Here is a 15,828-nt window from a genome sequence, read left to right as displayed (position 1 = left end):
ACAATACATGATTACAATCCAGCCACCCACTGTATACAGATACAGGTACATGATAAAGGAAATAACGTGAATAATGTTTGGTGCAAGATAAAGTCCGATTAAAGATAATCCGAGGGTCCCCGATGAGGTAGATGGTAACTAAGAACTGCTCTCTGCTTGTTGGTAGGATGGTTCAGTTGCCTGATAACAGCTGTTCCTAAATCTGGAGGTGTGCATTTTCATACTGCTTTACCTCTTGCCTGATGGGGGGTGGCGAAGAGGGAGTGTCCAGGATGCGACTCGTCCATGATTATACTGGTGGCTTTGCCAAGGCAGCGTGAGATACAGCACAGAAACAGGCCGCTTGGCCCACCGAGTCCATGCCAACGATTGATCACTTGTCCACACTTGTTATCCCACTTCTGCATCCACTCCCTACACAGACGAGGGGCAATTTATAGAGGCCAGTTAACCTATAAACCTGCACTTCTTAGGGATGTGCCCAGAGGAAAGCCACGGAGAACGTACAAAACACAGGGAGAACATACAAACTCCACACATACAGCACCCGAGGTCAGGATCAAGCCCGGGTCTCTGGCGCTGCAAGGCAGCAGCTCTACCTCTACGCCATTGTATTTTGTGAACTAATCCTTAGTTGCCTAGATTAGTTGCCTTAAATAATAAAGAACCAACACCGCTTGAACGGTAGAACAAATACATAAAGTGGAAATAATTTGATCATTTCCTACTGAAAGCAGTCAAAAGTTCAGGGTGGGTAACTTTCAATGCTATTCATTTCTTTTGCTGTTTTTCTCTGTAGAAACGAGACACACGCAAGCGCACACACACACACACACACACACGCACACACACACACACACATACACACAGGCACACAAAAACACACACACATATACACGCACAAACACACATTGCACAGTGTCACTTGGTAAAAATGTTAATTCATTCAAATTGCTCAAACTTTATCCTTTTTGCTCAGATTTGTTACTGACTGTCAATTCCTCCTGCAATCATTTGTGGGCAGTGTGCATTTTTACTGATCAAATAGGTGCTGACATTAAAAGGAAGGCTGTGTAACCTAAAATAGTGCTTGTATGCAGATGAAATGTTTGGCAGAGGGCCACAGCAGGATTTGATAGTTTCGCTCATTCTTCCTCCAGCCTGTGTCCGTGGGTCTTCATAACTACAAACAGCTCAGCTGTTTGATGGCAAAGGGAACTGCTACAAAGTCTTCAGCTGTTGACAGACTTGACTTGCTGAGAACGCAGGATAAATATAACTCAGGGGAGCTGATTCTTACATAGCCACAACTGCCTGAGTATCCGAGAGCGGGACGTATTAGCATTGGCAGACACAGCAGTGAGACTTTACACAGGAGAGCAGCACATTTTATGCTCCAAACTCTGGCAGTGTGAAAGCGGGAGTCTGCGTGAACCTTTTATGGTAGTCAGCTTTATCTGAGCAAAGAAATACGCTCTCCTCTCTTCTCCACTACTTCCTGTATGATCTCAGCAGATGGACTAAGAGGAACGAGGAACTCATCTTCACTGGTTCTATACTGTGGGGGATGTTCGGCCAAACCAACTGTGGAACAACGACATTTCTCTCCACTGAGCCTTCCTACCCCGTTCTTGCCTTGATAACTCCAGTTCCAGGTAAGTGAGGCTTTTTCTCATCTCAGTAATCAAAACCAAAAATGAAACGATATGAAGCAACTTTTACATTATCTAGGTATGGATATCTTTTAAACCAGGAATGTTGATGCTGTTTTTCTCCCCAAATCCAAATGAGCAACAATAGATCTGTTTTTTCTTGTAGCGTTAATGAAAACTTTGTAAGCACACACAAACGATATCACGGTTTATCAGAGTCATTAGGCTGTTTGTTAGACTCAGTCTGTGTGAAAGTTTGGAATGGTTCTGATTATGACAAAAAAAAAGTCACAAAATAAGAATCATTATTTTCTATTTCTTAATGAGTTCCCAACACATTAAATTTATAGGTCACCTGTACTGCTGCAATATTTTCAGTAGTTTTGAGTGATTGCAATGTGTATTTCTGCCGGAAAGCCAAATAATGTAAACTAATTTGCAAATCTAGCCGAGTGAAATCTTCTTATGCCATCAAGCTCTTTGTAGTTTGGATATATCATGGTGTGTTATTGACATAATTGTGTTCTCCAGCTACCACCGTCTGTTGAATGTGTTATTTGCCTGGCAGTGAGTATGCAGGACAGAGGTTCTGGGTGTGATGGGCCACACAAGTTGCAGAAGTCTTTCTCCACAATCAAAGAGAAACACCAGCTTGAGCAGATTTAGCTTCCGTTAAAAGCTATCTCCCTAAGACCATCATTTTCAGCCTCAGAATTTATGTAAATTCGATCTGGAAAGAATCAACCTACATACATAGAAGTCATATTGCACAATTTAAAGTCAATTTATCATCTCAAAGATTCTTTCATGAGGCTGGGAATTGTTCATTATTCTGAAACAGTCAATGGCTCAGTATTCCCAGGATCCATTCTTTGCTTTCGACTGATTAATTTTTCTCTCTCTGTTGCTTACAAATATAATGCTGTGATGAATTGTGTCATTGTTGGCAATTTTGGAAAGTTGTTTGGCAGTAACATCTAATCTATTCTATTGAGATTTCTCTCATAAATATTAACCCTTATTAATGATCATTGCTCATTCACAGATATAGCTTGGAAACAGTCCATTCGGCCCACTGAGTCCACACCGTCCATCGATCATCCGTTTACACTAGTTCTGTTATCTGACTTTCTTATCCACTTCCTACACACTAGAGGCAATTTACAGAGGCCAGTTAAGATGAGGGCATGGTCATTGGATTCATATAGCAGGTTATGCAATGTTTCAGTAAATATGAAGCAACTGGTAAAAACTTAAAGCACAATGTGGGTGACTTATTGAAGCGTATATTCTCCAAATCTTTTTTGTTAAACCAAGTACATGTTAATTATCGAGACACAAGGAACTGCAGACGATGCAGTTACAAATGATGCAGGTCAGGCAGCATCTCTGAAGAAGATGGATAGGAGATCTTTCAGATCAGGGACCTTCTTCAGACTGAGTATTGAGTCTGAAGAAGGGTCCCGATCTGAAATGTCACCTACCATGTTCTTCAAAGATGCTGCCTGACCCGCTGAGATTTTCAGCTCTTTGTGTCGCATATCAATTATCCACTGGTTTGGTATTTAATCTGGCTACATACCAACATAAGTAGCATTATCAATAACCTACAATGTACGGATACACAGATCTCGCTGTGTTTTTAGTTTGGTTGATATCACAAATAAGGACCTGTTAAGGCGCATTTCCAATTCACCAAATGTATGAAAGTGATATTAAAGATGAAATGCAAACAACAGTTATCTGCGGAAAATAGATATTACGGTTGCAGCAGCAAAGCTTCTGCAGCATCAAAGAGATGTATGGGTGGTTCTGCCTCAAAGGCAGCCAGCATAATCAAGGACCCACACCTCCCTGGCCACGCTCTTATCTCGCTACTACCATCCAGAAGCAGGTACAGGAGCTGGAAAACAGTGGCCACCAGGTTCAAGAACAGCTTCAATATGATCAGCCATGACCATATTGAATGGCGGTGCAGGCTCGAAGGGCCGAATGGCCTACTCCTGCACCTATTTTCTATGTATTTATGTTTCTTCCTATTAACCATCAAGCTTTTGAACACTGTACAACACTAACCACAACCTTGCCTCAGCAACTATGCTCTACTATGGACTTTGAAATGAATAGTGCAATCAAAACTTAAGGGCCTGTCCAACTTGGCGATTTTTTCGGTGATTGCCGGCATCATTGACTGACGTTTCAGGTCACCAAAAATGACGTGGCGTGATAACATATTGACACGCGGTGTTTCCTCAGGTGTCTCAACATTTTTTTTGTCGCCGCTGGATTTTGAACATTTCAAAATCCAGCGGCGACTGCCGGCATCAATCAATGAAGCCGGCAGTCGCCGAAAAAATCGCCAAGTTGCACAGGCCCTTAAGTCCCTAGTGAATTGTATAATAAACTAGACTAAGTGGGACCCGTTGGGTCCCAGCATCACACGGGAGGGCTGGTCCCCCAACGCAATATTCCACCTCTCCACCAATTCCAATATTGGTGGCCAGTGTGGTGGCGGGGGGAGGAGGGGGGCTTTCTGGAGCGCTAGTATGGGTATTGTGGGCTGAATGGACTGGTTTCTAGAGGGCTACTATGGACGTGGGCCAAATGGATTCTTGGGCTGGCAGCTCAGTCACTCAAGCCTGTTGTGCTGGCAGCTCACTCACGGCTGGTGGGCTGGCAGTCGACTCATGGCTATTCCATTTCAAGCAGGGTGCAAGGCCACCAAATTCAAGTGCAGTTTCTTACGACTTCAAGCAGGGTGCAAGGCCACCAAATTCAAGTGCAACTTCATACCATTTCAAGCAGGGTGCAAGGTTACTAAAGACAGCGAGTCGTGACCTCTCCCTCCTCCATCTTGCAGAGACTGAGCCACGCCCACATTTCTGGGTTTTATAGCCCCTCCCCCTCGAAGAGGTGTGGCCTTCATGGCGTGATTGGCAGGAGACAGAATTTCAACATTTTTTAAACACTAATAACTCTTTTATTTGTCATTAATGGGAAAAATCCTTGGCATCTGGTGAGTGGAGGGGTAAGATGGCCAAAAATCACAGCCATACGTGGTAGCGTTTTTTCTAAAATAAATATAAATCGCAAACAGGAAGTGGTCAAAATTAGACTTTTAATTATATAGAAAGCAAGGCAACTTTCATTGGGCAAGGCAACTTTCATTGGGCAAGGCAACTTTCATTGGGCAAAGCAACTTTAATTAGGCAACACAGATTTAGCATTTCCAAACCAAAAGCTACACAGCTTTAGCATTTCAAAACCAAAGGCAACACAGCTTTAGCATTTCCAAACCAAAGGCAACACAGCTTTAGCATTTCCAAACTATATTTTCAAACCACATTAAGGGCACTGACAGGTCAGTAAAACCACTCACAGTTTAGTAGACATGTGTTCAGTGTTATTCACAGCGCAGACTAAGAGACTTGACCCTCTCACTCCCCCCATCTTGCAGAAACTGACTAAGGCACTCAACACTTCCGGGTTTTATAGTCCCTCCGGAAGGGGCGTGGCCTTCAGGAGAGAGAATCTCAACATTTTTTAAACACTAATAACCCTTTAATTTTTCATCAAGGGGAAAAATCCCCTTGTCCTGCGCAGCGGAGGGGGACTGAGTAAGATGACCAAAAATCACAGCCGTAAGTGGCAGCGTTTTTTCTAATATCATTATACAGGACAACAGGAAATGGTCAAGATCAGACTTTTAGTAATATAAGATTAGTAAACGGTAATACTCGGTAAACAGGCCGTCATAGTGCAAAACTGAAGTGTGGACATGCAATCAAAACAGTTTTGCACTAATATGGTCTGTTTATGGCGTACTACTGATTATTATTTTTTTGTATTATTGATTATTAGATAATTATTTGTATGTTATTGCATTAATTGACCAGTAAAGCTGCAGCAAGTAAGAATTTCATTGTTCTATTGCCGATACACATGACAATGAAACATTCAGATTCTCCACACAAAGTGCTGGAGTAACACGGGGGTCTGGCAGCACCTCTGGAAAAAAATGATGGCATCTCCAGAGATGCTGCCTGGCCCGCTGAGTTACTCCGGCACTTTGTGTCTATCCTTGTTATAAACCAGCATCTGCAGTTCCTTGTTTCTACATTGTCATGATTCAGTTGACTCCGATGGAGCAGGTCAAAAGGCAAAGCTAACTAGCCCCTTGATGGGCCTCCTGTTTATCAGTAATTGATCTTTACTCCGACTGGATCGTAAAGTCATAAATAGCAACAGCATCAGCTCTTTCGCATTCTTCTTGGTCAGTTTTTGGATACAAAACACATTGACCTGCATGCAGAGTTCCTGCTAGTATGACCTGCATAAATCTATGACCCTGAAACACATGTACATGTGTATCTATACGTATAGTGCAGTGTCCCAACCATGGGGTAGGGGTAAGTGAAGGTCAATTAGTTGAAATGCAAAGCTGTATAACCCATATTCTCAGCAAACTTATCGCATTCGAAAAAACTATCTTTTAGAGTTGAATTTATGGCTTGCCCATGAATAACAGGCTAAAAAAAACTTGCATTTAATTAGTACTTTCCATATCTTGTGGATGCCACAAAGCATAGGAAGGATGAGAAGAACTTTTTTCACGCAGAGAGTGGTGAATCTCTGGAACTCTCTGCCACAGAGGGTAGTTGAGGCCAGTTCATTGGCTATATTTAAGAGGGAGTTAGATGTGGCCCTTGTGGCTAAGGGGATCAGGGGGTATGGAGAGAAGGCAGGTACGGGATACTGAGTTGGATGATCAGCCATAATCATATTGAATGGCGGTGCAGGCTCGAAGGGCCGAATGGCCTACTCCTGCACCTAATTTATATGTTTCTATGATATGGAGGCGTTGGAAAGGGTATAGAGGAGCTTTTCAGGAATTATGTCTGGGTCAGAGGGAGAGATGGATTGCTTTCTCTATCTGAAATATTACCTCTGTTTCTCCCTCCACAGATGCAGCCAAATCTGATGAGTACCTTTAGCATTTTCTATTTTATTTCAGATTCTCAACATCTGCAGTTATTTTATTAGGGGTGCAGAGGAGGTTTACCAGAATGCTGCCTATAATTAGAGAGTATTGGTTAGAGGTTTGACAGACTTGGATTGTTTTCACATGAACTCCGGAGTATATGAACTAGAAGTATATAAAATGATGAGAGGTATCAACAGAATAGACAGCGAGAACCTTCTTCCCAGGAAAGAAAATTCTTTACTAGAGGGCATAACTTTAAGGTGAGTGGGGCAAAGTGTAAAGGAGACGTGCAGGGCAAGTGTTTACCCAGAGGGTGGTAAGTGCCTGGAATGTGCTGCTGGAGGTAATGATTGATGTAAATACGATAGTGGCATTTAAAAGACAGTGGGATAGGCACATGGATATGCAGGGAATGGAGGGATTTGGATTATGTGCAGGTAGATAAGAATGGTTCCTGGCATCAGGTTCAGCACTGACATTGCCGGCTGAAGGCCTGTTCATATGTTGTACTGTTCCATGTTCTATGTTTTGTGCAAATAGCTATTTTGAAATCTCATGTTTAATATTGCCAGTTAAAGCTTGTAAGTGTTTAGGAGTGATTGGCACTAAATTGGAAGTAGATCGATACCATTATACTAAATTTTAATCACTAAACCATTTTATTAATTCAATAAATAGGTTAAAACATTTGATCAGCACTTTACTGAATAATTAATTAGTTGCCTCACAGCGCCAGAGACCCAGGATTGAACTTGATCTCGGCTGCTGTCTTTGTGGAGTTTGCACTTTCTCTCTTCCACCGGGCGGGTTTCCCCACATCCCAAAGATGTGCAGGTTTGTAGGTTGTTTGACCTGTGTAAAATTGTCTGTAGTGTGTAGGGTGTGGATGAGACCGTGGGATTACATAGAACTAGCGTGATTGGTGGTTGGCACAGGCTGAAGGACCTATTCCCATGCTGTATCTCTAAATTAAACTACACTATGATAAATTTTAAAAATGGTGGGCAGGAATCGTGTACTTCAGTATGCAGTGGGTAACTTAAATCTACACGTATGTTGGTCAAATCAAGTTAACAATAGTATTATGAAGAATGAATTCCTGCAGTGTGAATATAATATTTTTTAAACTAGTGCATTGGGGGGGGGGGGGGGGGGGGGGGGGGGGGGAGATCATATGATAGAATTCAGATGGAAAGTGAAGCACTTCAAAACAAAACAAAGGAAACTTTGAAGGTACCAGGAGTGAGGACTGAGATGGTTATGACAGATTGGAGAACTTCACTGAAAGGCATGACCAACAATTAAGAAAGGAATGCAGGGATTGTAACTATTAGACATTTCGTTCTGGTGCAAAATCTCAAAAGGAAACATGACCCAAAGATTTATAGCAAAATAAGTTAAAGGAAATAAATTTAAAGGTAAGTAGTCAAAAAAGTAGGAAAATCTGAGGATTGAAAGCAGTTTGAAATTCTGTAAGGAAGACACAAAGTGCTGGAGTAATTCAGTGGGTCAAAGCAGCATCTCAAGAAACATAAAAACGTAGAAAAATAGGCGCAGGAGTAGGCCATTCGGCCCTTTGAGCCAGCACCGTCATTCAATATGATCATGGCTGATCATCTAACATCAGTACTCCGTTCCTGCTTTTTCCCCATATCCTATGATTCCTTTAGCCCTAAGAGGTAAATCTAACACTCTCTTGAAAACATCCAGTGATATGGTCGCCACTGCCTTCTGTGGCAGAGAATGCCACAGATTCACAACTCTCTGGGTGAAGAAGTTTTTCCTCATCTCAGCCATAAATGGCTTACCCTTATTCTTACACTTAAGAATTTTATATGTTTCTGTAAGATCCCCTCTGATCATTCTAAACTCCAGTGAATACAAGCCCAGTCTACCCATTCTTTCATCATATGTCAGACCCGCCTTCCCGGAAATTAACGTTGTGTACCTACACTGCACTCCCTCAATAGGAAGAATGTTCTTCCAAAATTGCACATTGCAATGAAGGCCAGCATGCCATTTGCTTTCTTCACTGCTTGCTGTACCTGCATGCTTACTTTCAGTGACTGATGTACAAGCACACCCAGGTCACATTGCACCTCCCCTTTTCCTAATCTGACACCATTCAGATAATAATCTGTTCTTGCCACCAAAGTTGATAACCTCACATTTATCCACATTATACTGGATCTGCCATGCATCTACCCACTCAACCAATCTATCCGTCACCCTGCAGCCTCATAGCATCCTCATCGCAGCTCACACTGCCTCCCAACTTTGTATCATCCGCAAACTTGGAGATGTCGCATTTAATTCCCTTGTGTAAATCGTTAATATACATTGTAAGTAACTGGGGTCCCAGCACCGAGCCTTGCGGCACCCCACTAGTCACTGCCTGCCATTTTGAAAAGGACCCATTATAAATTCACCTGTCTCTGATTGTAAGGGACGTACATTTGTCTTTGTTAATCTTTTCCTTTTTACATATCTAAAGAAGCTTTTAGAGTCCGTTTTTATATTCCCCGCAAGCTTTCTTTCATGCTCTTTTTTCCCCCCCTTTTAATAACCCCTTTGTCCTCCTCTGTTGAGTTCTAAATTTCTTCCAGTCCTCCAGTTTGCTGCTTCCTCTGGCCAATTTATATGCCTCTTCCTTGAATTTAACACTATCCTTGATTTCCTTCGTTAGCCACGGTTGAGCAGTCAAGAGAACAATGCTAGGTGACGTTTCGAGTCGAGAGCCTTCTTCAGACTCGAGACCCTTCTTCTGACTCACTTCAGACTTCTTCAATCTGATGAAGGGTCTCGACCCAAAACGTTACCCTTCTTTCCAGAGATGCTGCCTGTCCCGTTGAGACTCCAGCATTTTGTGTCTACCTTCGATTTAAACCAGCATCTGCAGTTCTTTCCCACACTGATAGGTGACGCATTGGGCCTCGACCTTTCTCCAGACTGAAGAAGTCTGAAGTGAGTAAGAAGAAGGGTCTCGAGTCTGAAGAAGTCTCCCTATCCAAAGCTTTAAGGGTAGAAGAGTAAAGTGTAAAGGAAATGTGCGGGGCAGGTATTTTAGCAGTTGACAGTGAATTCAGCGTAGTTCATGGCATCATGTTCAGCACAACCATTGTGGGCTGAAGGGCCTGCTCCTGTGTTGTACTGTTCTATGCTCTAAGAGAGTCTGGATAGGCTGAGAGTGGTTTCCCTTGCGCGTTTGTAAAATCATAACGGGCATAGATGTGATGGAGGTCACAGTCTGTTTCCCATTGTGGTTACAACTCAAGGGCATATATTTATGGAGAGAGAGAAATATTCAAAGGTGACGTGAGAAGTAAGAAGGGTGGTTTGCAGATAATTTGTCATGTGGGGGAAGGATGGCTGAAGATAGCGACTGAGATTGGGAGGTAGTAAGTGAAGAACAAAAGTTTGCTGCTTCTGGAGCTGCAGCCACCCATACATCCTTGATCCACTGCAATTTGTCTACTGCCTCCATAGGCCCACGGTCCATGGAGCCGCAAACTGAGAATAGACAACAAAACATCATCCAAGGAACTGCAGACGCTAGTTTACAAAAAGATAGACACATAGTGGTAGAATAATTCAGCAGGTCGGGCAGCATCTCTGGAGAAAATGGATAGATGACGATTCGGGTCGGGACCCTTCTTCAGACCTCCTCCATGATAATTCCCACCACCGGTGTGTAAAGTTTAGCTGAGAGGTACAGCATGGAAACAGGCCCTTCTGCCCGCAGAGTCCATGCCCACCAGTGATCATCCTGCATACTATGTTATCCCATTTTCATATCCCACACAATAGGGGCAATTTGTAGAAGCCAATTAACATACAAACCTGCACGTCTTTGGAATGTGGGAGGAAACCCGAGCACCCGGAGAAAACCCATGCGGTCACAGGGCGAATATACAATCACCGCACAGACAGCACCCAAAGTCAAGATCAAACCCGGGTGTCTGGCTCTGTGAGGCAGCAGTTCAATCAGCTGTGCACTGTGCCACCCAAAAGGTTGATGTATTTTAGTGAAAGTAAGGAGAGAGATTGTGACTGCTCAGATTAAGTTAGCCCATGCATTGGCAAACATATAGACATGTTATCATTCTGAGTTCCATTTAAACATCGTGTTCAAGTACGCTGAAAATGTTTCTCATTGCCAGAAGCCATTAGGTCATGTTTTTAAATAATGTTTTGAAACGTTTTGATGACGAAGTTAAATGCTTTGCAGAACAGGGAAGTAATTGCCAATCTTCCTAATTTGTCCCGAAGTTTCTCGAGAATAATCTGCATCCTACGCAACCCTTACATGCATTGCCAAATACTTCTTGCCCTTGCTTTCATCTCATTATTCTGGGCAGCGCTGCCATTACTTAGTGGAGATAGTGAAGTTCTGGTATCTAGCTTGCAGAGTGGAAAGGGGAACTGTAAAGAAAGCCTGTGCATTGTGATTGTTGAAACTTTTGTCCATGCTTCATGAAACAAAATGTGAGCTGGACAATTGCTGAGGGACATTACTCAATCTGTGTTATTTTGATTTTTAATAGATCAGCATAACCTTTTCTTACGTGCTCCTTAAACTAAATGGGCAGTGGCTGTGGGGTAATGGCGCAGTTGAGTGAACACTTGGAAAGAGGCATTAACATTGTATAGCACGGAGAGAGCTACGGCGGCAGGCGCGGGCACACCGCGACGCCCTGTGTCTCCCTTTCAAGGGAGATGCTAAAAATGCATTTCGTTGTCTCTGTACTGTACACTGACAATGACAATAAATTGAATCATTTCATTTCATTTCAGAGGCCCTTCAGCCCAACTCATCCATGCTGACAAAGTTGCCCCATTGAAACTCGACCATTTTGTCTATGTGGAAAGGAACTGCTGATGCTGCTTTGTACCAAGGATGGATGCAAGGTTCTGGAGTAGCACAGCGGGTCAGGCAGCGTCTCTGAAGAAACCTAAAACGTTGCCCATCCTTTTTTCTTCAGAGATACTGCCTGGCCCGCTGAGTTAATCCAGAACTTTATGTCTGTCTTCCCATTTGTCCATATTTGGATAGGAAACCATGCGCCTGTCCAAATGTCTTTTAAATGTTGATATTGCACTCAACTGGCATTGCGTTCCATTTACGTCTTGCTCTCTGTGTGAAAAGGCCGTCTCTTAGTTTCCAATTAAATCTTCCCCCTCCCTACCTTGGGAAAAGACAGGTGCATTCATCCTATCATAGTCATAGAGAGCCATAGAGTGTGGAAACGGGCCCTTTGGCCCAACTTGCCCACACCGGCCAACATGTCCCAGCAATACTAGTCACCCTGCCTGCTCTTGGTCCACATCCCTCCAAACCTGTCCTATCCATGTAGCTGTCGAACTGTTTCTTAAACGTTGGGATAGTCCCAGCCTCAACTACCTCCTCTAGCAGCTTGTTCCTTACACCCACCACCCTTTGTGTGGAAAAAGTTACCCCTCAGATTCCTATTAAATCTTTTCCCTTTCACCTTGAACCTATGTCCTCTAGTCCTGGATTCCCCTCATGAATTTATACATCTCTATAAGATCACCCCTCAGTTTATCGCACTTCAAGGAATAAAGTCCTAGCCTGCCAAACTTCTCCCTTTTGCTCAAGCACTTGAGTCCTGGCAACATCCCCGTAAATCGTCTCTGCACTCATGCCAATGAAATGACATCTTTTCTGTAGCAGGGTGACAAAAACTGAACACAAAACTCCATGTGTGGCCTCAGCAACGTCTTGTACAACTGGTGTTGCCTTGGTTTTAAATATTTTTGTAGTGTGTTATGTGCACATTAAAATCTATTGCAAAGTACGTAACATGGAAGCAGTATGGAAATTTACTTGGAAATATTTGTGGATTATCAACTTGAATTTGCCTTGAAGCTGTAACGATCTGTTTACATGAACATTGAATTGTGGGGGTTTTCCATTCTGACCCAACTCGATTGGTGAACATTTCTTGCTGGATGATGGATGGTGAGTCTGGCTTTTCTTTTGCTGAATCCAGTGCAGTCTAATGTGTTGTAGTACCTTTTGGTTGAAAAGATAGATAGGCATCATGTTCGGCATAGACATTGTGGGCTGTTCCTGTGTTGTGCCGTTCTATATTCTATGGTTTAATAAATTGTGGAAAGCAAAGAGATTTTTGTAATAGTAGTAGTGGTTAGTTTATTGTTACATGGAACTAGATACAATTAAATACATTTTTTGCATTTATTCCACTAAAATCATACCATACATAAACACAATCATATACAAGTAAAAGAGTGCAACGATTCCGTAAGTTTCTTCTGAGGCAATATTTCAGTTTAGTTTAATTTATTGTCACATGTGCCGAGGTGCAGTGAAAAGCTTTTGTTGCGTGCTAACCAATCAGCAGAAAGACTATACTGTATGTGATTAAAATCGAGCCATCCACAGTGCACAGATACATGATAAAGGGAATAACATTTAGTGCAAGATAAAGTCCAGTAAAAGTCCGGTTAAAGATAGTCCGAGGTCCTCCAGCGAAGTTGATAGTAGCTCTGGACCATTTGCTAGTTGTCTATAGGATGGTTTAGTTGCCTGATAACAACTGGGAAGAAAATACACAAAGAGTCGCCACTTTTCTAATGACATCTCATAGCTTTCAAGTATCAAATTCTTCAAAATATTGAGTCTTATCTTGACTCTAGAGGCCTATTGTCCTGGCTTTGGTGATGTAGGGACATTTTGTGCTTATGCAAAGTATTGGTGAATTGCCTGCAGTGCAGGGGGAGACTGAGGGTTGGTGTAATAAAGATGGTTGGAGGTGCAGTGTGTGTGACTGAAGAGATGGGAATGTGTGGAGCAGACTCCAAGGAACGTAGGATGGCTGTTTTGTAAGATGAGAGGTAAGGAGAATGAGATGGGAACACGCAGCACTCACAGGCAAGGTCCCTAGCTTGATAATAGCAGCTTGTATAATATAACTGCAAAATATCCCTGGATACTTCACGGCAGCATCTGACACAGAAGACGTTGGAGCAAGTACCCAGAAGCTTGATCCAAGTGAGATATAACTGGGGACGTGCGATGTGAAGCAAGGATGGGGACAGAGTCAATGCACAACTCAGGGCTTTGACTGTTGGTTCAGACAGGAAGCCAGAATTAAGGGAGGGCACAGGTTTTGGAGAGTTGTAGGGATTGATGCCAGTGGCGGCATGGTGGTGCAGTGGTAAAGTTGCTGCCTTACAGCGCCAGAGCCCGGGTTCAATCCTGACTACGGATGCTGTCTGTACGAAGTTTGTACGCTCTCTTCGTGATCCTGTGGATTTTCTCCAGGTGCTCCAATTTCCTCCCACATTCCAAAGACGTATAGGTTTGGAGATGAATTGGCTTGGTAAAAAAAAATGTCCCTGGTGTGTAGGATAGGACTAGTGTACTGGGACTGCTGGTCAGCATGGGCTGACGGGCCTGTTTCCGCATTGTATCTCTAAACTAAGGAGGTGCTTTCACAACATTTATATGACATTTGGACACATGGATAGGAAAGGTAGAGAAGGATATCGACCAAACGCAGGTAGGTGGGACTAGTGTCGGCCTGGGCAATTTGGACCGAAGGGCTTGTTTTCATACTGTATGATTCTATGAATAAATGACTATGACTTATCTTCAGATTGTCCTATTATTAATGTGCTATACAAGAACTGTGAATTACAAGTGCATTCATGCTGCTTAAAATAAAAGCTCCTTCATGTAGGAAAGTGGTTGTGTTTGCTAGCAACACGAAATAAAAATATTGGCTGACATTACACGAGTGCCTGTGGCTTCATGTGCAGTGTTATGACAGAGGCCTGCAGCTGCTGCCTCCCTGATCCTCAGCTGAAAGCTCCAGCTGTCAGGTTTAGTACTGGCTTCCTTTGAGACCAACGTTGTGTGTAAGTGGTACTTTGGAAGGCTTGATATATAGCTGGATCTGCTGCGCCATGCTGCTTGGTCTGCACTATACATACAACAATCAACAAAACAGCACACGGACAGTCTGAAGGCATTTGAACAGTCTGATGAGGGGTTCCAACCCGAAACATCACCCATCCATTTTCTCCAGTGATGCTGCCTGACCCGATGAATTACTGCAGAACTTTATGTTCATCTTCAGCACCGGAACAGACTCTTCGATCCTCAACGTCTGTGCCGATCTTGACGCCAAGTTCAAGTCTTATTTGCCCTCACATAATCCAATTCCTCCATTCCCTGCAAAACAAACTATGGACTTTAGAGGTACAGTGAGGAAACAGGCCCTATGGCACACTCCTCCACGCCCCCCCCCCCCCCCGGGTTATTCACGATCCCCCCCCCCCCCCCCCCCCCCCCCCCATCGGGGTTATTCACACCCCCCCCCCCCCCCCCCCCCCAAGTTATTCACACCTACCCACCCTCCCCCCCCCGCCGGCTGAATCCACCCCGCCCCCACTGCCAAAATCATCAAAGACCCACACCATCATGGCCACACACTAATTTCACCATTGCCATCAGGAAGAAGGTACAGATGCCTGAAAACTGTAACGTCCAGGTTCAGGAACAGCTTCTTCCCTACAGCCAAGCAAGCAAGAATGTCATTGTCATATCTGGGATATATGACAATAAAACACTCTTGACTCTTGACCCCTGCACCCCCCACCACCCCCCCCACCCCCTCCTCCCCCCTGACTCGCCTCCATAAATATGATTGCCTCCATAAATTCCATAATTTTCCTTGTGGGGGGGTGATTTGACTCCATGGGGCGCCTGTCTCTGGGTGAGTGCAGATGCCACGCCCCCCCCCCCCCCCCCCCCCCCCCCCCCACCTCTCCACATTGGGGGATGGGGCCTAACGGGTCCCACTTCATCTATCTATATTACTAAATATCTGATCTTGACCGCTTTTGGCCAACTGTGCTGCGATTTCCGAGAGAACGCCGCCACCTACGGCCGTCATATTTGGCCACCTCGCTCAGAGCCCCCCTCCGCCGTATGAGTGCGGAGGATTTTTTCCGTCGATGAAAAATTAGAGAGATATTAATGTTTTTACAAAATTCCCCATTCTCTCTGCTGCCCCCGCTGGCGGCAGGGGGAGGGACTATAAAACCAGGAGGTGTCGTGCCTCACTCAGTCTCTGCCAGACCAGGAAGCGAGAGGGTCACAGCTCTCAGAGCTGCGAATAACACTGAACGCACGTCTACTCCACG

The 15,828-nt window shown here is 43.9% G+C and overlaps 1 protein-coding gene across 2 annotated transcripts in view; it reads left to right on the top strand.

The window, feature by feature from the left end:
• Nucleotides 1–1,113: 1,113 nt before the first annotated feature.
• Nucleotides 1,114–15,828, top strand: part of LOC129699557 (filamin-A-interacting protein 1-like) — a 137,958-nt gene continuing 123,243 nt past the window's right edge. Inside the window, exon 1 of one of the 2 annotated variants that reach the window (XM_055639463.1) lies at nt 1,114–1,655. The gene's annotated coding sequence lies outside the window, so the exon portion shown is untranslated. The remainder of the gene's footprint in view (nt 1,656–15,828) is intronic. The other variant, XM_055639464.1, reaches the window with a different exon arrangement.

The sequence above is a fragment of the Leucoraja erinacea genome, chromosome 8 (genome assembly GCF_028641065.1).
Source record: "Leucoraja erinacea ecotype New England chromosome 8, Leri_hhj_1, whole genome shotgun sequence".
In the NCBI taxonomy this organism is placed as follows: domain Eukaryota; kingdom Metazoa; phylum Chordata; class Chondrichthyes; order Rajiformes; family Rajidae; genus Leucoraja; species Leucoraja erinaceus.
The sequence above is the reverse complement of the archived record's forward strand: the minus strand, read 5'-3'. Positions and strand labels throughout refer to the sequence as shown.